Here is a 21,962-nt window from a genome sequence, read left to right as displayed (position 1 = left end):
AGCCGTCTTAAGTAGGAGCCCATCCAGTATCGTGCCAGCGCTTTTGTTTTGGGATTACTGGATGGGCTCATCGCACTCATCAGGTGTAGGGACGTGTATCTCGCTCCAAGGAATATTTGGAGGTCTGGCACTCCTTTTCCTCCTTTTCCTTTTGATTTTTTCATGACTTCTCTCCTCACTCTCTCCCACTTGGAGCCCCAAAGGAAGTAAAAAATGGCTCGGTCCAGGTCTAAAAGAACGTTTCTTTTGGGGGTAAAAACAGAGCTGATCAATAAAAGCAAAGGTAAAATCACAGCTTTTATGATTAAAACCTTTCCTTCCAGGGTCAGCTGTCTCAGTCCCCAAAACCCCAGTCTTTGCCTAACTTTCCCTACCACGTCGCCCCAATTTGTTTCACCTCCCCCGTCCTTGCCAAATTTAATTCCCAGTATTTTTTGGTCAGTCTGTGTCACAGTCAGGGGAAGTCCCGTCTTCTCCGATTCCGTCCAGGGTCCATAAAACTGGGCTTGGGTCTTTTCTCTATTGAGTTTTGACCCAGAGGCCCGTCCATAAAAGTCAGTCAGGTCCAGTGCTCTTTTAACAGATAAAATATCCGTGCATAAAATGTTCAAATCGTCCATATATAAAATACATTTTGGTACGAGTCCCCCTGGAATAGTCGCCCCTTTAATCCATCTGTCCCTTCTCAAAATCTGTGCCAGAGGTTCTATACATAAAACATACAGGAGGGCAGATAACGGGCATCCCTGACGGACACCGCAGTTAATTTGGACTGCTTTTGTCAGATTCCCGTTTACCACAAATTTGCTGGTAATATCCCGGTACAGCAGTCCCACCCACGCTACGAATCTTTCCGGAAAACCCATTCTTTGCAGTACCCTGAAAAGGTACTGGTGCGAGACCCGATCAAAGGCTTTCTCAAAGTCTAAATTTAGGACTACTAACCGAATGTTTCTGTCTCTCGCAAGACAGATGGTGTCACGAATCAGCATGAGGCTGTCTGTGATCTTCCTCCCTGGGATGGCACAGGTTTGATCCGGGTCAATCAAGTCATCTAAAAACATGGACATACGTGTCGCTAAAAGTTTACTAAAAATTTTGCAGTCACAGTTTAAAAGGGTAATAGGTCTCCAATTTTTAAGATCGGTCTTGTCTTTTGTCTTATAAAGGAGTGTCACTATCCCTACTCTAAAACTGTCAGGTAGTCGGCTACTTTGTTCAAATTCCTTAAAAACAGCGAGTAACTCTGGTGCTAAAATATCCCAAAAAGTTAAATAAAATTCCAAGGGGAGCCCATCCTCACCTGGGGACTTCCCCTTCTTAAAAGCCACGACGCATTTATTTAACTCTTTGAGAGTAAAATCCTGTTTTAAAAGCACATTTTCGCTCACTGATTTTTCAATAAAACCTAAAACTTCTAAAATAGCTTCAGGCTTTGTATTTTTAGTTGCATAGAGTTCTTGATAAAAGCGTTCTATTGTTTCATTTATTTCAGTTGTTGTTTCCACTATGCGCCCTTCTTTATTTTGTAATTTTAAAATACCTCCTGGCTTGCTTAGGATTTTTTTAAAGAAATAGCGGGTGCATTTTTCCCCTTCTTCTATTTCTTTTTCCTTGCTCCTTAAGATAACACCTTTACTTTTGATTTTTGCTAGAGTAGCCATTTCATTTTTTACCTGCTTGATTTCTTCCTTGAAATTCAGCCCTTTTAGTGTTAAGTTAAAATAACGTTGTAAGCGTTTTTGCAGTCCTATCATGTATCTTTTTTCTTTGTAAGATTTTTTCCGTCCTGCTTGTTGAAAGAAAAGCCGGGTCCTTAACTTCACCATTTCCCACCACTGTGCTCGTGAAACATGCAAGTCTTGAAGGGTCTGCCAGTCCTTGAACCGCTCCCTGTACTGACTGACCAAGTCTTGATCTTCCAGCAGGGAGCAATTCAGTTTCCACGGACCTCTTCCCACTACCACACCCGAGGGGAGTGAGAGAGTGCAGGAGAGAATCAGGTGATCAGAGAAAAAGACAGGGGTCAATCTAGCATCAGTAGGTGGCCAATCCCGTGTGAATATGTAATCTATGCGAGAGGCTCTGGTGCTGTCGCCACTGAACCAGGTGAAGCCCTCCTCTCTAGGATGCATGGCTTTATAACAATCGTGCAGTTTGAAATCCCTACTCATGGCTTGTAATAAAACCGATGTTTTATCAACTTTAAAATCTTCTCCCGCCCCCCTTCTGTCTTTCCTGCTTAAAATGCAATTAAAATCCCCCCCCACCACTATAGGTACCCGGCCTAACATGTGGAACTGCAAGTTTTCTAAAAAATCATACCTTTCATTTTTTTCGTTAAAACCATAAATATTTAAGAGGTTAAAATCCTGTCCCATAAAAGTCAAGTGTGCTGATAGTGCTCGTCCCTCTCTCACCACGGTGCTCCCCTTCACCGTAACGTGGGGGTTGTTGATTAAAATGGCCACTCCGTCATTTTTGTTCTCATTTGACCCGCTCCATAAGGATGTTTGTGGCCACATTTCCTCCCACTGTTTGTAGCTTTTTAAAAAGGGTAAACCACATTCTTGTAATAGAAACACATCTGACTTAAAAGTTTGAAGGAAGGATAAAACACTCTGAGCTCTAACTTTCGACTTCACACTTCTCACATTGATGGTGGAGAAGGTGAGAGTCACAAGTATGATTTTTTTTTTTTTTTTTTTTAAAACCAATAAACAACTAAAAGGGCCTAAATAAATAAATAAATAAATAAATGAATAAAAAAACAACTTAAAATTTAAACTGTGACTAAGAAATATCTTGTGAATGAAGCTCCTCCTTCACTCCAGTTGGTGAGGGCTGGAGGGGGAGGGGCTCCCTTCCCTGTCGGCGTCTGGGTGTCGGTCTTTCCTGGAGTCTATCATTCAAAGTCCTTTTCGCCCTTGGGGTTGACTGCAAAACGATATTTAAAAAGGACAGTTCATTTGGTGAGCCTGAGGGGAAGACCCGCGGCTCCTCCATAGAACTGTCTGAGAGGACCTCTGGCCTTCCCCTCTTTTCTGATAATAGAGAGGAGTCAGAAGACAGCTCTGAAGCAAGTCTTTTGGCCTTTTGGGCATTTGGAATGGTGTCTTCTTCCACACTCTCTGATATTTCTTGGCTGCTGTCCAGGTGAGTGCACCCCTCACTTGGCAACAGGCCACTTTGAGTCGTGGTTTCCTGGGCTTCTGTAGGCTCCGCCCTCTCTCCCGCCTCACCTGATTCCTCTCCTCCAATCACAGGTTTTGGCGGGAGATTTGAATTTTCAACAGTTTCAGAGGCCTTTTGGGCCCTCACATTTTCCTCTCCTATTTCCTCATTTTGTTTTCCTTTCCCAGCCTTCAGCTTGTTGGCAAATGATTTTGGGCAGTCTCTGAAGAGATGATTTGAATCTCCACAGAGGTTGCACCTTCTGCCATTGGTACATTGTTCAAAAGTGTGACCAATTTCTCTACATTTTCGACACACAGTCTGCTGACATGCCTCTGCCAGGTGCCCGTGCTCTCCACACTTGCGGCAGAGCTTGGGCTGACCCTGGTAGTGTATGTAGCCTCGGTTTTCTCCCAGAACTATCATCGATGGGAGATGTTTCAGGCCCTGGAAGCCCTGAGGGTCCTGCCATTGTTGGATGGGGACCCTCCAGGCACAATTCCAGATGCCGTCTTCGTCTCTCACCTTCATAGCCTGGCCTTTAACCGTGCAATATCTTCCCAGCCAAAAACAAATGTCGTCTGCGGTCACTGTCTCATTAAACATTCGGACAATAACAGTTTTAGCAGCATTGTCAGTCAGTTTTTCCACATTGAACACAGACAACTGGGGTTTAGCATCCTCATACCTTTGCCAAAAATCTCTCAGAGTTGCAGCAGACTGAAAACTTACATCAAAGCCTTTGTGAAAAGGCAGTGTCAAAATGCAATTCAGATCTTCCGGTTTGAATTTCAGGGTCTGTTGGATGATTTTCCGGGAAAAGTCCAGTCTGGACATTCCAACTTCTTCACCATCCACTTGCTTGAGTGTAAAACGCACGCTGTGGTGCCTCCGCATACCGGCATGGCTAGCCGACATGATGAAGGCACCACCAGCTAAAATGAAAAAAAGTATGCAATAAATACAATTAAAACAACAGATAAATAACTAAAAACCAATTAGAAAAAATTTACTTACCTTTAGTTGCTGTGAAAACAATAAAGTTATAATGCACTGTAAAGTGCCAAGAATGTCCTCCCAATGACTGGCAGAATCCTATGCCACAAAAGCATACAATTCCCCACCCGTAGGAGGTGACCGCAGTCTTAGCCAAAAGGCCGAGAAGCGATAGCATTGAAAGCTCAGAGGGGAGCATGTCATTTCTGACAAAACAAGCTAAAGTCCCGGTTGCACACACTGACTCACGACGACCTCAAACGTCAACACGCTGTTAGATGTAGTTACATATAGGCGCCTCTCTTGGCACATGTTAGATAGTGTGACCGGAGCAGACTTGTGGACTCGCTGTATCTTTTCACTCGGCCTTGGCTTTTCTTTTCCACACCCTTTTGCACACTCATTATCGAGCGGCTCCAAGCAGCTAAGACCACCGGGGCACACATAGAGGCATAGGACAGGAGGTAAAAGCTAGGTAAAAGACGTCTGACCAGAAGTGCCTCGGACTTGCTCCTGCACCCGCTTAGAAGACGAGTCCCCGCAGCTGTGTATCATTCTTCCTGGTGCATTCAACTGTTGAAATTGAGCTATCGTTTCCGAGACTTATTTGGAAGCACGAAAGATAACGAACCAAAGACTTTTGATGCCAAACGACAACCCCGCGCGCACATTGTAAACAATAAAAAGATGCACCTGTGTTGTTTTGCAGCCATAATATGAAACCAGTGTTTCGTGACCCATTCGTTATTGAAGCTCATGCGGTGCACGTCGGTCTATGCATGAAGCGGCAATAAACTGATTTTACTCAGCCACATCAGAATAGTCCTCGGTAAGCACACAATGGAGGCCACAGTCCAATGTGAATATGTTTGAAACAGTGACGTGGACTCAGTACTCCAGTCTCCCCGTGGAATGCCTGCAGCAACTGGACTATGCCACTTGCTGTCGCTGTCTTTGCTCAGCATGAAGCCACAAGAGTGGAATGTGCAACACAGCCTCACTCTTTGACATAACGAGAGTACTGTCCTTATTAATCCTATCGCCAGTATGAGCAACTACAAAAGTATTTCAGTGTCATTTGGCTTGTGCATGTGATCGCGGGAGAGCGCCGACGCGGCATAATACAGAACGCATTCCCATAATGCATTGCTCCGGCGTCAGAAGATTGCGTGGAAACTAGCTGCGGCACTCAAACTTCTGGCTAATGAAGTAACAACTCTGGTAACAACAATGTCACATTTCCTTTGTCTGTTGCCCTTCACTTTTGCTCTACTTTCTGACATTTGGACCGCAGAGACGGCGGCGTCAGGGGAAAGATGTGAAGGCGAGACGCCACCGGGAAGTGTCCAGAAGGCCAGAGCGTCCAAAATCACAAGGCCGGTCGTGGCTGTAGGAGGTGCCTCCGAACGTGTGGCGTCCGTCGAGCGCAAGGGCAGATGCTGAACTTGGACACAGGTCCAGTGCGTGTGTTTGTTGTGAAGCAGCCGATGACACCACCACTTAGCATGCTGCGTGTGTGAGAGTCTCGTCTGAGTGAGACTCGTCCAACTCATACTTACCTGGCAGGGGAGATACCATGATCAAGAAGGTGGTTCACCCAGGGCGAGGCTCAGCCATTGCACATGGGTTGAGCTGACCCCTGCGAATTCCCCAAATGTGGGAATCTCGACTGCATAATTTGTGATAGTGGGGGACTGCGTTCGCGCTCTCCCCTGATGGCGTGTTTAAAACAACTTGCAGGTGCAGTCTTGCGCAAAGCTTCTGGGCTTGCGGCCACATCCCCGTTTGCGCAAGAGCGGGGAATGACGAGCCCAGAACTTCCAACGCCTACTGGGAAGGTCTGTACGACCACGGATGACAACCACCCAGCAATAAGGCTCGCCTGCACTCAGGCGGGAAAAGTGAAATAAGAATTTCTCCAGTAGCATTCTCACCCGGACAGAGAAAGCTGTGTCGGCCAAGTGAACTCAACTTTACCGGCACACCGGAACCGCTCCCCACAGTGGACCTCAACACAGCAACCAATTCGGTCGTCGGAAACAACCATCGACCTGAAGCCGAAGCAGATCAAATTGCTGTCGTTCTCGTCAGCAGCCTTCCCAGCGCCATGGTAACTGCTTCCGATCTTCCTGTCTTGGAGGAAGGAAGGAAAGTAAGGAAAGCAGCGAGACCCTTGAAGAAGAACCATGACACGGCGAGCTTACCAGGAGACAAGGGAAGATGCAGAGTCATCCTCAAAACCGCAGCTCGCAAGGCCAACCTAACGGCTCTGCTCGGTGACGACACTGAACACGAACGACCGAAGAGCAATCCCACCGGTGAATACAAGAAGATCACGGAATGTCTTCAGAGGCCGGGAAAAAAGAGGACGGTGTAGAGTGTCACACGTGCTACCTACCGCCTGCATCCCGGAGAAGTCACACCTTGCATTTACGGACTGCCCAAAATTCACAAGGCGGGAGGTCCACTCAGGCCTGTTGCCAGCAGATTCGACTCTTCCACGGTCAGTATTGCCAAATACCCAGCCACCATTCTGGCCCCACTGCTTGGCAGTACCCCACCCCATGTCCACAGCTCCACAGACTTCACTAATGAGATTCAGACCCTCAGGTTATCTCCGGAAGAGACCCTGGTATGAGTCGACATCACCTCCCCGTTTACACCTATCTCCACCACTGCAGCAATAGACACTGGCAGAAGAAGGGCAACAGTAGCACTCCAGCCTCCAAGACACAAGCAACCTCACTCCAGAGCAAGTATATGATTTCCTGCAAATGTGCCTTAAGGGCACATGCTTGCAATTCCGTATGTGTTTCTACAGGCCAAGACATGGCTCTGCCGTGGGCTCACCGCTCTCAGCCATTGTGGCTATCGTGTACATGGAAGACGTGGAAAGAAAACTACGGGGATCCTGCACAGGAACTAAAGACAGCCACTGCTTCCGATGTGTGGATGACACGCGGGTTTGCCAATCTTCGGACTGTGAAGTGCGGCCGGGGATGGATGGAAGCCTCAACATTGAGGTCTACGGTAAACCTACCCGCGCTGGCCCGTTCCTACACTTGTACCGCCTTCGCACACTGGAACCCAAGCTAGGAGCTGTCAGAGCCGCAAACAACAGAGCAGAAAATAGCCCTAACCGAAGGAGCAGACACGCATTTTACAGGCTCTAACCACCTGTGGCTATCCCAAAGTGGCTCTATGTCAAATCCAGCAAAGGAAGGGCCACGACACCTGACCGCGAGAAGCAAAACAGAGGGCGGAAAGCCGCGGTCCCTTACTTGGTTGGTTTGTCGAGGAAACTCGGAAGGCTTCCACCAGACGAGACCATTTTGTCAGATTCCACCCAGCTGTCGATCACTGCGACACCCGCTGGCCCCTGGGAAGTGCGCAAGAGACCCGAGTATCAGGAGCCGGTGGAAGAGTGCAGGAGGCATGGCCGGAGAACACGCTGCTTTATGCATTGTGCTCCCTTTGTAAGGTGTTGATGCTGCTGGGAAGGCAAAGAGGGTCCACGGAGGGCGCAGACACTGTCGCAGGGCATATTTTCCACAGCGTACCGCCACCTGCTCGGGTGGCACCAAACGTAAACACTTTCATTGGTCTTTGGTGAGCATCGCACGGTATCGGGCAAAACATGCCGGATGCTGTCAACATGAGAAGGAGAAGTGCACCGCTCCCGGAGATACTGCAATACCAGGTCGATGCGTGGAGCGGACGGCGCAAGCCCCGAGCTCAGCTCCCTGTCCCAAAAAGCAATTTAATATTTGGTCCCCAGATAGGAGACATATCAGATATTAAACTGATAAGAACAGATACTACACTTGATCTTAGCCAAAAGGCCGAGAAGCGATAGCATTGAAAGCTCAGAGGGGAGCATGTCATTTCTGACAAAACAAGCTAAAGTCCCGGTTGCACACACTGACTCACGACGACCTCAAACGTCAACACGCTGTTAGATGTAGTTACATATAGGCGCCTCTCTTGGCACATGTTAGATAGTGTGACCGGAGCAGACTTGTGGACTCGCTGTATCTTTTCACTCGGCCTTGGCTTTTCTTTTCCACACCCTTTTGCACACTCATTATCGAGCGGCTCCAAGCAGCTAAGACCACCGGGGCACACATAGAGGCATAGGACAGGAGGTAAAAGCTAGGTAAAAGACGTCTGACCAGAAGTGCCTCGGACTTGCTCCTGCACCCGCTTAGAAGACGAGTCCCCGCAGCTGTGTATCATTCTTCCTGGTGCATTCAACTGTTGAAATTGAGCTATCGTTTCCGAGACTTATTTGGAAGCACGAAAGATAACGAACCAAAGACTTTTGATGCCAAACGACAACCCCGCGCGCACATTGTAAACAATAAAAAGATGCACCTGTGTTGTTTTGCAGCCATAATATCAAACCAGTGTTTCGTGACCCATTCGTTATTGAAGCTCATGCGGTGCACGTCGGTCTATGCATGAAGCGGCAATAAACTGATTTTACTCAGCCACATCAGAATAGTCCTCGGTAAGCACACAATGGAGGCCACAGTCCAATGTGAATATGTTTGAAACAGTGACGTGGACTCAGTACTCCAGTCTCCCCGTGGAATGCCTGCAGCAACTGGACTATGCCACTTGCTGTCGCTGTCTTTGCTCAGCATGAAGCCACAAGAGTGGAATGTGCAACACAGCCTCACTCTTTGACATAACGAGAGTACTGTCCTTATTAATCCTATCGCCAGTATGAGCAACTACAAAAGTATTTCAGTGTCATTTGGCTTGTGCATGTGATCGCGGGAGAGCGCCGACGCGGCATAATACAGAACGCATTCCCATAATGCATTGCTCCGGCGTCAGAAGATTGCGTGGAAACTAGCTGCGGCACTCAAACTTCTGGCTAATGAAGTAACAACTCTGGTAACAACAATGTCACATTTCCTTTGTCTGTTGCCCTTCACTTTTGCTCTACTTTCTGACATTTGGACCGCAGAGACGGCGGCGTCAGGGGAAAGATGTGAAGGCGAGACGCCACCGGGAAGTGTCCAGAAGGCCAGAGCGTCCAAAATCACAAGGCCGGTCGTGGCTGTAGGAGGTGCCTCCGAACGTGTGGCGTCCGTCGAGCGCAAGGGCAGATGCTGAACTTGGACACAGGTCCAGTGCGTGTGTTTGTTGTGAAGCAGCCGATGACACCACCACTTAGCATGCTGCGTGTGTGAGAGTCTCGTCTGAGTGAGACTCGTCCAACTCATACTTACCTGGCAGGGGAGATACCATGATCAAGAAGGTGGTTCACCCAGGGCGAGGCTCAGCCATTGCACATGGGTTGAGCTGACCCCTGCGAATTCCCCAAATGTGGGAATCTCGACTGCATAATTTGTGATAGTGGGGGACTGCGTTCGCGCTCTCCCCTGATGGCGTGTTTAAAACAACTTGCAGGTGCAGTCTTGCGCAAAGCTTCTGGGCTTGCGGCCACATCCCCGTTTGCGCAAGAGCGGGGAATGACGAGCCCAGAACTTCCAACGCCTACTGGGAAGGTCTGTACGACCACGGATGACAACCACCCAGCAATAAGGCTCGCCTGCACTCAGGCGGGAAAAGTGAAATAAGAATTTCTCCAGTAGCATTCTCACCCGGACAGAGAAAGCTGTGTCGGCCAAGTGAACTCAACTTTACCGGCACACCGGAACCGCTCCCCACAGTGGACCTCAACACAGCAACCAATTCGGTCGTCGGAAACAACCATCGACCTGAAGCCGAAGCAGATCAAATTGCTGTCGTTCTCGTCAGCAGCCTTCCCAGCGCCATGGTAACTGCTTCCGATCTTCCTGTCTTGGAGGAAGGAAGGAAAGTAAGGAAAGCAGCGAGACCCTTGAAGAAGAACCATGACACGGCGAGCTTACCAGGAGACAAGGGAAGATGCAGAGTCATCCTCAAAACCGCAGCTCGCAAGGCCAACCTAACGGCTCTGCTCGGTGACGACACTGAACACGAACGACCGAAGAGCAATCCCACCGGTGAATACAAGAAGATCACGGAATGTCTTCAGAGGCCGGGAAAAAAGAGGACGGTGTAGAGTGTCACACGTGCTACCTACCGCCTGCATCCCGGAGAAGTCACACCTTGCATTTACGGACTGCCCAAAATTCACAAGGCGGGAGGTCCACTCAGGCCTGTTGCCAGCAGATTCGACTCTTCCACGGTCAGTATTGCCAAATACCCAGCCACCATTCTGGCCCCACTGCTTGGCAGTACCCCACCCCATGTCCACAGCTCCACAGACTTCACTAATGAGATTCAGACCCTCAGGTTATCTCCGGAAGAGACCCTGGTATGAGTCGACATCACCTCCCCGTTTACACCTATCTCCACCACTGCAGCAATAGACACTGGCAGAAGAAGGGCAACAGTAGCACTCCAGCCTCCAAGACACAAGCAACCTCACTCCAGAGCAAGTATATGATTTCCTGCAAATGTGCCTTAAGGGCACATGCTTGCAATTCCGTATGTGTTTCTACAGGCCAAGACATGGCTCTGCCGTGGGCTCACCGCTCTCAGCCGTTGTGGCTATCGTGTACATGGAAGACGTGGAAAGAAAACTACGGGGATCCTGCACAGGAACTAAAGACAGCCACTGCTTCCGATGTGTGGATGACACGCGGGTTTGCCAATCTTCGGACTGTGAAGTGCGGCCGGGGATGGATGGAAGCCTCAACATTGAGGTCTACGGTAAACCTACCCGCGCTGGCCCGTTCCTACGCTTGTACCGCCTTCGCACACTGGAACCCAAGCTAGGAGCTGTCAGAGCCGCAAACAACAGAGCAGAAAATAGCCCTAACCGAAGGAGCAGACACGCATTTTACAGGCTCTAACCACCTGTGGCTATCCCAAAGTGGCTCTATGTCAAATCCAGCAAAGGAAGGGCCACGACACCTGACCGCGAGAAGCAAAACAGAGGGCGGAAAGCCGCGGTCCCTTACTTGGTTGGTTTGTCGAGGAAACTCGGAAGGCTTCCACCAGACGAGACCATTTTGTCAGATTCCACCCAGCTGTCGATCACTGCGACACCCGCTGGCCCCTGGGAAGTGCGCAAGAGACCCGAGTATCAGGAGCCGGTGGAAGAGTGCAGGAGGCATGGCCGGAGAACACGCTGCTTTATGCATTGTGCTCCCTTTGTAAGGTGTTGATGCTGCTGGGAAGGCAAAGAGGGTCCACGGAGGGCGCAGACACTGTCGCAGGGCATATTTTCCACAGCGTACCGCCACCTGCTCGGGTGGCACCAAACGTAAACACTTTCATTGGTCTTTGGTGAGCATCGCACGGTATCGGGCAAAACATGCCGGATGCTGTCAAACGACCTGCGTGAAGCTGCCTTTGCTGTCAACATGAGAAGGAGAAGTGCACCGCTCCCGGAGATACTGCAATACCAGGTCGATGCGTGGAGCGGACGGCGCAAGCCCCGAGCTCAGCTCCCTGTCCCAAAAAGCAATTTAATATTTGGTCCCCAGATAGGAGACATATCAGATATTAAACTGATAAGAACAGATACTACACTTGATCTTAGCCAAAAGGCCGAGAAGCGATAGCATTGAAAGCTCAGAGGGGAGCATGTCATTTCTGACAAAACAAGCTAAAGTCCCGGTTGCACACACTGACTCACGACGACCTCAAACGTCAACACGCTGTTAGATGTAGTTACATATAGGCGCCTCTCTTGGCACATGTTAGATAGTGTGACCGGAGCAGACTTGTGGACTCGCTGTATCTTTTCACTCGGCCTTGGCTTTTCTTTTCCACACCCTTTTGCACACTCATTATCGAGCGGCTCCAAGCAGCTAAGACCACCGGGGCACACATAGAGGCATAGGACAGGAGGTAAAAGCTAGGTAAAAGACGTCTGACCAGAAGTGCCTCGGACTTGCTCCTGCACCCGCTTAGAAGACGAGTCCCCGTAGCTGTGTATCATTCTTCCTGGTGCATTCAACTGTTGAAATTGAGCTATCGTTTCCGAGACTTATTTGGAAGCACGAAAGATAACGAACCAAAGACTTTTGATGCCAAACGACAACCCCGCGCGCACATTGTAAACAATAAAAAGATGCACCTGTGTTGTTTTGCAGCCATAATATCAAACCAGTGTTTCGTGACCCATTCGTTATTGAAGCTCATGCGGTGCACGTCGGTCTATGCATGAAGCGGCAATAAACTGATTTTACTCAGCCACATCAGAATAGTCCTCGGTAAGCACACAATGGAGGCCACAGTCCAATGTGAATATGTTTGAAACAGTGACGTGGACTCAGTACTCCAGTCTCCCCGTGGAATGCCTGCAGCAACTGGACTATGCCACTTGCTGTCGCTGTCTTTGCTCAGCATGAAGCCACAAGAGTGGAATGTGCAACACAGCCTCACTCTTTGACATAACGAGAGTACTGTCCTTATTAATCCTATCGCCAGTATGAGCAACTACAAAAGTATTTCAGTGTCATTTGGCTTGTGCATGTGATCGCGGGAGAGCGCCGACGCGGCATAATACAGAACGCATTCCCATAATGCATTGCTCCGGCGTCAGAAGATTGCGTGGAAACTAGCTGCGGCACTCAAACTTCTGGCTAATGAAGTAACAACTCTGGTAACAACAATGTCACATTTCCTTTGTCTGTTGCCCTTCACTTTTGCTCTACTTTCTGACATTTGGACCGCAGAGACGGCGGCGTCAGGGGAAAGATGTGAAGGCGAGACGCCACCGGGAAGTGTCCAGAAGGCCAGAGCGTCCAAAATCACAAGGCCGGTCGTGGCTGTAGGAGGTGCCTCCGAACGTGTGGCGTCCGTCGAGCGCAAGGGCAGATGCTGAACTTGGACACAGGTCCAGTGCGTGTGTTTGTTGTGAAGCAGCCGATGACACCACCACTTAGCATGCTGCGTGTGTGAGAGTCTCGTCTGAGTGAGACTCGTCCAACTCATACTTACCTGGCAGGGGAGATACCATGATCAAGAAGGTGGTTCACCCAGGGCGAGGCTCAGCCATTGCACATGGGTTGAGCTGACCCCTGCGAATTCCCCAAATGTGGGAATCTCGACTGCATAATTTGTGATAGTGGGGGACTGCGTTCGCGCTCTCCCCTGATGGCGTGTTTAAAACAACTTGCAGGTGCAGTCTTGCGCAAAGCTTCTGGGCTTGCGGCCACATCCCCGTTTGCGCAAGAGCGGGGAATGACGAGCCCAGAACTTCCAACGCCTACTGGGAAGGTCTGTACGACCACGGATGACAACCACCCAGCAATAAGGCTCGCCTGCACTCAGGCGGGAAAAGTGAAATAAGAATTTCTCCAGTAGCATTCTCACCCGGACAGAGAAAGCTGTGTCGGCCAAGTGAACTCAACTTTACCGGCACACCGGAACCGCTCCCCACAGTGGACCTCAACACAGCAACCAATTCGGTCGTCGGAAACAACCATCGACCTGAAGCCGAAGCAGATCAAATTGCTGTCGTTCTCGTCAGCAGCCTTCCCAGCGCCATGGTAACTGCTTCCGATCTTCCTGTCTTGGAGGAAGGAAGGAAAGTAAGGAAAGCAGCGAGACCCTTGAAGAAGAACCATGACACGGCGAGCTTACCAGGAGACAAGGGAAGATGCAGAGTCATCCTCAAAACCGCAGCTCGCAAGGCCAACCTAACGGCTCTGCTCGGTGACGACACTGAACACGAACGACCGAAGAGCAATCCCACCGGTGAATACAAGAAGATCACGGAATGTCTTCAGAGGCCGGGAAAAAAGAGGACGGTGTAGAGTGTCACACGTGCTACCTACCGCCTGCATCCCGGAGAAGTCACACCTTGCATTTACGGACTGCCCAAAATTCACAAGGCGGGAGGTCCACTCAGGCCTGTTGCCAGCAGATTCGACTCTTCCACGGTCAGTATTGCCAAATACCCAGCCACCATTCTGGCCCCACTGCTTGGCAGTACCCCACCCCATGTCCACAGCTCCACAGACTTCACTAATGAGATTCAGACCCTCAGGTTATCTCCGGAAGAGACCCTGGTATGAGTCGACATCACCTCCCCGTTTACACCTATCTCCACCACTGCAGCAATAGACACTGGCAGAAGAAGGGCAACAGTAGCACTCCAGCCTCCAAGACACAAGCAACCTCACTCCAGAGCAAGTATATGATTTCCTGCAAATGTGCCTTAAGGGCACATGCTTGCAATTCCGTATGTGTTTCTACAGGCCAAGACATGGCTCTGCCGTGGGCTCACCGCTCTCAGCCGTTGTGGCTATCGTGTACATGGAAGACGTGGAAAGAAAACTACGGGGATCCTGCACAGGAACTAAAGACAGCCACTGCTTCCGATGTGTGGATGACACGCGGGTTTGCCAATCTTCGGACTGTGAAGTGCGGCCGGGGATGGATGGAAGCCTCAACATTGAGGTCTACGGTAAACCTACCCGCGCTGGCCCGTTCCTACGCTTGTACCGCCTTCGCACACTGGAACCCAAGCTAGGAGCTGTCAGAGCCGCAAACAACAGAGCAGAAAATAGCCCTAACCGAAGGAGCAGACACGCATTTTACAGGCTCTAACCACCTGTGGCTATCCCAAAGTGGCTCTATGTCAAATCCAGCAAAGGAAGGGCCACGACACCTGACCGCGAGAAGCAAAACAGAGGGCGGAAAGCCGCGGTCCCTTACTTGGTTGGTTTGTCGAGGAAACTCGGAAGGCTTCCACCAGACGAGACCATTTTGTCAGATTCCACCCAGCTGTCGATCACTGCGACACCCGCTGGCCCCTGGGAAGTGCGCAAGAGACCCGAGTATCAGGAGCCGGTGGAAGAGTGCAGGAGGCATGGCCGGAGAACACGCTGCTTTATGCATTGTGCTCCCTTTGTAAGGTGTTGATGCTGCTGGGAAGGCAAAGAGGGTCCACGGAGGGCGCAGACACTGTCGCAGGGCATATTTTCCACAGCGTACCGCCACCTGCTCGGGTGGCACCAAACGTAAACACTTTCATTGGTCTTTGGTGAGCATCGCACGGTATCGGGCAAAACATGCCGGATGCTGTCAAACGACCTGCGTGAAGCTGCCTTTGCTGTCAACATGAGAAGGAGAAGTGCACCGCTCCCGGAGATACTGCAATACCAGGTCAATGCGTGGAGCGGACGGCGCAAGCCCCGAGCTCAGCTCCCTGTCCCAAAAAGCAATTTAATATTTGGTCCCCAGATAGGAGACATATCAGATATTAAACTGATAAGAACAGATACTACACTTGATCTTAGCCAAAAGGCCGAGAAGCGATAGCATTGAAAGCTCAGAGGGGAGCATGTCATTTCTGACAAAACAAGCTAAAGTCCCGGTTGCACACACTGACTCACGACGACCTCAAACGTCAACACGCTGTTAGATGTAGTTACATATAGGCGCCTCTCTTGGCACATGTTAGATAGTGTGACCGGAGCAGACTTGTGGACTCGCTGTATCTTTTCACTCGGCCTTGGCTTTTCTTTTCCACACCCTTTTGCACACTCATTATCGAGCGGCTCCAAGCAGCTAAGACCACCGGGGCACACATAGAGGCATAGGACAGGAGGTAAAAGCTAGGTAAAAGACGTCTGACCAGAAGTGCCTCGGACTTGCTCCTGCACCCGCTTAGAAGACGAGTCCCCGTAGCTGTGTATCATTCTTCCTGGTGCATTCAACTGTTGAAATTGAGCTATCGTTTCCGAGACTTATTTGGAAGCACGAAAGATAACGAACCAAAGACTTTTGATGCCAAACGACAACCCCGCGCGCACATTGTAAACAATAAAAAGATGCACCTGTGTTGTTTTGCAGCCATAATATCAAACCAGTGTTTCGTGACCCATTCGTTATTGAAGCTCATGCGGTGCACGTCGGTCTATGCATGAAGCGGCAATAAACTGATTTTACTCAGCCACATCAGAATAGTCCTCGGTAAGCACACAATGGAGGCCACAGTCCAATGTGAATATGTTTGAAACAGTGACGTGGACTCAGTACTCCAGTCTCCCCGTGGAATGCCTGCAGCAACTGGACTATGCCACTTGCTGTCGCTGTCTTTGCTCAGCATGAAGCCACAAGAGTGGAATGTGCAACACAGCCTCACTCTTTGACATAACGAGAGTACTGTCCTTATTAATCCTATCGCCAGTATGAGCAACTACAAAAGTATTTCAGTGTCATTTGGCTTGTGCATGTGATCGCGGGAGAGCGCCGACGCGGCATAATACAGAACGCATTCCCATAATGCATTGCTCCGGCGTCAGAAGATTGCGTGGAAACTAGCTGCGGCACTCAAACTTCTGGCTAATGAAGTAACAACTCTGGTAACAACAATGTCACATTTCCTTTGTCTGTTGCCCTTCACTTTTGCTCTACTTTCTGACATTTGGACCGCAGAGACGGCGGCGTCAGGGGAAAGATGTGAAGGCGAGACGCCACCGGGAAGTGTCCAGAAGGCCAGAGCGTCCAAAATCACAAGGCCGGTCGTGGCTGTAGGAGGTGCCTCCGAACGTGTGGCGTCCGTCGAGCGCAAGGGCAGATGCTGAACTTGGACACAGGTCCAGTGCGTGTGTTTGTTGTGAAGCAGCCGATGACACCACCACTTAGCATGCTGCGTGTGTGAGAGTCTCGTCTGAGTGAGACTCGTCCAACTCATACTTACCTGGCAGGGGAGATACCATGATCAAGAAGGTGGTTCACCCAGGGCGAGGCTCAGCCATTGCACATGGGTTGAGCTGACCCCTGCGAATTCCCCAAATGTGGGAATCTCGACTGCATAATTTGTGATAGTGGGGGACTGCGTTCGCGCTCTCCCCTGATGGCGTGTTTAAAACAACTTGCAGGTGCAGTCTTGCGCAAAGCTTCTGGGCTTGCGGCCACATCCCCGTTTGCGCAAGAGCGGGGAATGACGAGCCCAGAACTTCCAACGCCTACTGGGAAGGTCTGTACGACCACGGATGACAACCACCCAGCAATAAGGCTCGCCTGCACTCAGGCGGGAAAAGTGAAATAAGAATTTCTCCAGTAGCATTCTCACCCGGACAGAGAAAGCTGTGTCGGCCAAGTGAACTCAACTTTACCGGCACACCGGAACCGCTCCCCACAGTGGACCTCAACACAGCAACCAATTCGGTCGTCGGAAACAACCATCGACCTGAAGCCGAAGCAGATCAAATTGCTGTCGTTCTCGTCAGCAGCCTTCCCAGCGCCATGGTAACTGCTTCCGATCTTCCTGTCTTGGAGGAAGGAAGGAAAGTAAGGAAAGCAGCGAGACCCTTGAAGAAGAACCATGACACGGCGAGCTTACCAGGAGACAAGGGAAGATGCAGAGTCATCCTCAAAACCGCAGCTCGCAAGGCCAACCTAACGGCTCTGCTCGGTGACGACACTGAACACGAACGACTGAAGAGCAATCCCACCGGTGAATACAAGAAGATCACGGAATGTCTTCAGAGGCCGGGAAAAAAGAGGACGGTGTAGAGTGTCACACGTGCTACCTACCGCCTGCATCCCGGAGAAGTCACACCTTGCATTTACGGACTGCCCAAAATTCACAAGGCGGGAGGTCCACTCAGGCCTGTTGCCAGCAGATTCGACTCTTCCACGGTCAGTATTGCCAAATACCCAGCCACCATTCTGGCCCCACTGCTTGGCAGTACCCCACCCCATGTCCACAGCTCCACAGACTTCACTAATGAGATTCAGACCCTCAGGTTATCTCCGGAAGAGACCCTGGTATGAGTCGACATCACCTCCCCGTTTACACCTATCTCCACCACTGCAGCAATAGACACTGGCAGAAGAAGGGCAACAGTAGCACTCCAGCCTCCAAGACACAAGCAACCTCACTCCAGAGCAAGTATATGATTTCCTGCAAATGTGCCTTAAGGGCACATGCTTGCAATTCCGTATGTGTTTCTACAGGCCAAGACATGGCTCTGCCGTGGGCTCACCGCTCTCAGCCGTTGTGGCTATCGTGTACATGGAAGACGTGGAAAGAAAACTACGGGGATCCTGCACAGGAACTAAAGACAGCCACTGCTTCCGATGTGTGGATGACACGCGGGTTTGCCAATCTTCGGACTGTGAAGTGCGGCCGGGGATGGATGGAAGCCTCAACATTGAGGTCTACGGTAAACCTACCCGCGCTGGCCCGTTCCTACGCTTGTACCGCCTTCGCACACTGGAACCCAAGCTAGGAGCTGTCAGAGCCGCAAACAACAGAGCAGAAAATAGCCCTAACCGAAGGAGCAGACACGCATTTTACAGGCTCTAACCACCTGTGGCTATCCCAAAGTGGCTCTATGTCAAATCCAGCAAAGGAAGGGCCACGACACCTGACCGCGAGAAGCAAAACAGAGGGCGGAAAGCCGCGGTCCCTTACTTGGTTGGTTTGTCGAGGAAACTCGGAAGGCTTCCACCAGACGAGACCATTTTGTCAGATTCCACCCAGCTGTCGATCACTGCGACACCCGCTGGCCCCTGGGAAGTGCGCAAGAGACCCGAGTATCAGGAGCCGGTGGAAGAGTGCAGGAGGCATGGCCGGAGAACACGCTGCTTTATGCATTGTGCTCCCTTTGTAAGGTGTTGATGCTGCTGGGAAGGCAAAGAGGGTCCACGGAGGGCGCAGACACTGTCGCAGGGCATATTTTCCACAGCGTACCGCCACCTGCTCGGGTGGCACCAAACGTAAACACTTTCATTGGTCTTTGGTGAGCATCGCACGGTATCGGGCAAAACATGCCGGATGCTGTCAAACGACCTGCGTGAAGCTGCCTTTGCTGTCAACATGAGAAGGAGAAGTGCACCGCTCCCGGAGATACTGCAATACCAGGTCGATGCGTGGAGCGGACGGCGCAAGCCCCGAGCTCAGCTCCCTGTCCCAAAAAGCAATTTAATATTTGGTCCCCAGATAGGAGACATATCAGATATTAAACTGATAAGAACAGATACTACACTTGATCTTAGCCAAAAGGCCGAGAAGCGATAGCATTGAAAGCTCAGAGGGGAGCATGTCATTTCTGACAAAACAAGCTAAAGTCCCGGTTGCACACACTGACTCACGACGACCTCAAACGTCAACACGCTGTTAGATGTAGTTACATATAGGCGCCTCTCTTGGCACATGTTAGATAGTGTGACCGGAGCAGACTTGTGGACTCGCTGTATCTTTTCACTCGGCCTTGGCTTTTCTTTTCCACACCCTTTTGCACACTCATTATCGAGCGGCTCCAAGCAGCTAAGACCACCGGGGCACACATAGAGGCATAGGACAGGAGGTAAAAGCTAGGTAAAAGACGTCTGACCAGAAGTGCCTCGGACTTGCTCCTGCACCCGCTTAGAAGACGAGTCCCCGTAGCTGTGTATCATTCTTCCTGGTGCATTCAACTGTTGAAATTGAGCTATCGTTTCCGAGACTTATTTGGAAGCACGAAAGATAACGAACCAAAGACTTTTGATGCCAAACGACAACCCCGCGCGCACATTGTAAACAATAAAAAGATGCACCTGTGTTGTTTTGCAGCCATAATATCAAACCAGTGTTTCGTGACCCATTCGTTATTGAAGCTCATGCGGTGCACGTCGGTCTATGCATGAAGCGGCAATAAACTGATTTTACTCAGCCACATCAGAATAGTCCTCGGTAAGCACACAATGGAGGCCACAGTCCAATGTGAATATGTTTGAAACAGTGACGTGGACTCAGTACTCCAGTCTCCCCGTGGAATGCCTGCAGCAACTGGACTATGCCACTTGCTGTCGCTGTCTTTGCTCAGCATGAAGCCACAAGAGTGGAATGTGCAACACAGCCTCACTCTTTGACATAACGAGAGTACTGTCCTTATTAATCCTATCGCCAGTATGAGCAACTACAAAAGTATTTCAGTGTCATTTGGCTTGTGCATGTGATCGCGGGAGAGCGCCGACGCGGCATAATACAGAACGCATTCCCATAATGCATTGCTCCGGCGTCAGAAGATTGCGTGGAAACTAGCTGCGGCACTCAAACTTCTGGCTAATGAAGTAACAACTCTGGTAACAACAATGTCACATTTCCTTTGTCTGTTGCCCTTCACTTTTGCTCTACTTTCTGACATTTGGACCGCAGAGACGGCGGCGTCAGGGGAAAGATGTGAAGGCGAGACGCCACCGGGAAGTGTCCAGAAGGCCAGAGCGTCCAAAATCACAAGGCCGGTCGTGGCTGTAGGAGGTGCCTCCGAACGTGTGGCGTCCGTCGAGCGCAAGGGCAGATGCTGAACTTGGACACAGGTCCAGTGCGTGTGTTTGTTGTGAAGCAGCCGATGACACCACCACTTAGCATGCTGCGTGTGTGAGAGTCTCGTCTGAGTGAGACTCGTCCAACTCATACTTACCTGGCAGGGGAGATACCATGATCAAGAAGGTGGTTCACCCAGGGCGAGGCTCAGCCATTGCACATGGGTTGAGCTGACCCCTGCGAATTCCCCAAATGTGGGAATCTCGACTGCATAATTTGTGATAGTGGGGGACTGCGTTCGCGCTCTCCCCTGATGGCGTGTTTAAAACAACTTGCAGGTGCAGTCTTGCGCAAAGCTTCTGGGCTTGCGGCCACATCCCCGTTTGCGCAAGAGCGGGGAATGACGAGCCCAGAACTTCCAACGCCTACTGGGAAGGTCTGTACGACCACGGATGACAACCACCCAGCAATAAGGCTCGCCTGCACTCAGGCGGGAAAAGTGAAATAAGAATTTCTCCAGTAGCATTCTCACCCGGACAGAGAAAGCTGTGTCGGCCAAGTGAACTCAACTTTACCGGCACACCGGAACCGCTCCCCACAGTGGACCTCAACACAGCAACCAATTCGGTCGTCGGAAACAACCATCGACCTGAAGCCGAAGCAGATCAAATTGCTGTCGTTCTCGTCAGCAGCCTTCCCAGCGCCATGGTAACTGCTTCCGATCTTCCTGTCTTGGAGGAAGGAAGGAAAGTAAGGAAAGCAGCGAGACCCTTGAAGAAGAACCATGACACGGCGAGCTTACCAGGAGACAAGGGAAGATGCAGAGTCATCCTCAAAACCGCAGCTCGCAAGGCCAACCTAACGGCTCTGCTCGGTGACGACACTGAACACGAACGACTGAAGAGCAATCCCACCGGTGAATACAAGAAGATCACGGAATGTCTTCAGAGGCCGGGAAAAAAGAGGACGGTGTAGAGTGTCACACGTGCTACCTACCGCCTGCATCCCGGAGAAGTCACACCTTGCATTTACGGACTGCCCAAAATTCACAAGGCGGGAGGTCCACTCAGGCCTGTTGCCAGCAGATTCGACTCTTCCACGGTCAGTATTGCCAAATACCCAGCCACCATTCTGGCCCCACTGCTTGGCAGTACCCCACCCCATGTCCACAGCTCCACAGACTTCACTAATGAGATTCAGACCCTCAGGTTATCTCCGGAAGAGACCCTGGTATGAGTCGACATCACCTCCCCGTTTACACCTATCTCCACCACTGCAGCAATAGACACTGGCAGAAGAAGGGCAACAGTAGCACTCCAGCCTCCAAGACACAAGCAACCTCACTCCAGAGCAAGTATATGATTTCCTGCAAATGTGCCTTAAGGGCACATGCTTGCAATTCCGTATGTGTTTCTACAGGCCAAGACATGGCTCTGCCGTGGGCTCACCGCTCTCAGCCATTGTGGCTATCGTGTACATGGAAGACGTGGAAAGAAAACTACGGGGATCCTGCACAGGAACTAAAGACAGCCACTGCTTCCGATGTGTGGATGACACGCGGGTTTGCCAATCT

General features: G+C 50.5%; 9 non-coding genes across 9 annotated transcripts; 5 read left to right on the top strand and 4 right to left on the bottom strand.

The window, feature by feature from the left end:
* Positions 1-5,721: 5,721 nt before the first annotated feature.
* On the top strand, positions 5,722-5,885 carry LOC129180680 (U1 spliceosomal RNA). Its single transcript, XR_008570276.1, has one exon. It is a non-coding gene; the product is annotated as a U1 spliceosomal RNA (small nuclear RNA).
* Positions 5,886-7,833: 1,948 nt separating this feature from the next.
* Positions 7,834-8,024, bottom strand: LOC129180587 (U2 spliceosomal RNA). Its single transcript, XR_008570215.1, has one exon. It is a non-coding gene; the product is annotated as a U2 spliceosomal RNA (small nuclear RNA).
* A 1,378-nt stretch (positions 8,025-9,402) lies between these two features.
* On the top strand, positions 9,403-9,566 carry LOC129180679 (U1 spliceosomal RNA). Its single transcript, XR_008570275.1, has one exon. It is a non-coding gene; the product is annotated as a U1 spliceosomal RNA (small nuclear RNA).
* A 1,979-nt stretch (positions 9,567-11,545) lies between these two features.
* Positions 11,546-11,736, bottom strand: LOC129180586 (U2 spliceosomal RNA). The gene has a single exon (XR_008570214.1). It is a non-coding gene; the product is annotated as a U2 spliceosomal RNA (small nuclear RNA).
* A 1,378-nt stretch (positions 11,737-13,114) lies between these two features.
* Positions 13,115-13,278, top strand: LOC129180678 (U1 spliceosomal RNA). The gene has a single exon (XR_008570274.1). It is a non-coding gene; the product is annotated as a U1 spliceosomal RNA (small nuclear RNA).
* Positions 13,279-15,257: 1,979 nt separating this feature from the next.
* Positions 15,258-15,448, bottom strand: LOC129180622 (U2 spliceosomal RNA). Its single transcript, XR_008570248.1, has one exon. It is a non-coding gene; the product is annotated as a U2 spliceosomal RNA (small nuclear RNA).
* Positions 15,449-16,826: 1,378 nt separating this feature from the next.
* LOC129180677 (U1 spliceosomal RNA) lies at positions 16,827-16,990 on the top strand. The gene has a single exon (XR_008570273.1). It is a non-coding gene; the product is annotated as a U1 spliceosomal RNA (small nuclear RNA).
* Positions 16,991-18,969: 1,979 nt separating this feature from the next.
* On the bottom strand, positions 18,970-19,160 carry LOC129180585 (U2 spliceosomal RNA). The gene has a single exon (XR_008570213.1). It is a non-coding gene; the product is annotated as a U2 spliceosomal RNA (small nuclear RNA).
* Positions 19,161-20,538: 1,378 nt separating this feature from the next.
* On the top strand, positions 20,539-20,702 carry LOC129180675 (U1 spliceosomal RNA). Its single transcript, XR_008570271.1, has one exon. It is a non-coding gene; the product is annotated as a U1 spliceosomal RNA (small nuclear RNA).
* Positions 20,703-21,962: the final 1,260 nt, after the last annotated feature.

This window comes from Dunckerocampus dactyliophorus, chromosome 4 (genome assembly GCF_027744805.1).
Source record: "Dunckerocampus dactyliophorus isolate RoL2022-P2 chromosome 4, RoL_Ddac_1.1, whole genome shotgun sequence".
Classification (NCBI taxonomy): domain Eukaryota; kingdom Metazoa; phylum Chordata; class Actinopteri; order Syngnathiformes; family Syngnathidae; genus Dunckerocampus; species Dunckerocampus dactyliophorus.
This window is presented reverse-complemented; position numbering and strand designations above follow the sequence as displayed.